The following is a 338-nucleotide window of genomic DNA, read 5'->3' as shown; positions in this document are numbered from 1 at the left end:
GGCGGCGCCTCCCCGGCTCGCAGGGGGCGGGGCGGGCAGACAACGTCTGCGCCCGGCCAGGCCCGCGGCACCGCGAGGCGGAGACTGCAGCAGCGGGAACCGCGCCTCCCTCCGCGCCCCTTCCTCGCTGCCGCTCCCCCGCGGTCTCTCTTCGCCCCCTCCTCGCTTCTTTTTCCCTTTGTCTCCCCCCTCCCCCCAGCTTTGTTCGCCCCGGGGCAGCCCGCGAGGGGTGCCCGTCGCCGCCGGGCAGAGGGGGGAAGGAGCGGCTGTCCTCGGCTCTCGGTCTAACCCTGCCTTGCCGGGCGGCCGGCAGCCAGTCGCCGCGGGGAGGGCAGGCC

This window comes from Haliaeetus leucocephalus, unplaced genomic scaffold (genome assembly GCF_000737465.1).
Source record: "Haliaeetus leucocephalus isolate CR32 unplaced genomic scaffold, Haliaeetus_leucocephalus-4.0 Scaffold840, whole genome shotgun sequence".
Taxonomy (NCBI): Eukaryota; Metazoa; Chordata; class Aves; order Accipitriformes; family Accipitridae; genus Haliaeetus; species Haliaeetus leucocephalus.
Note: the sequence above shows the minus strand (reverse complement) of the source record.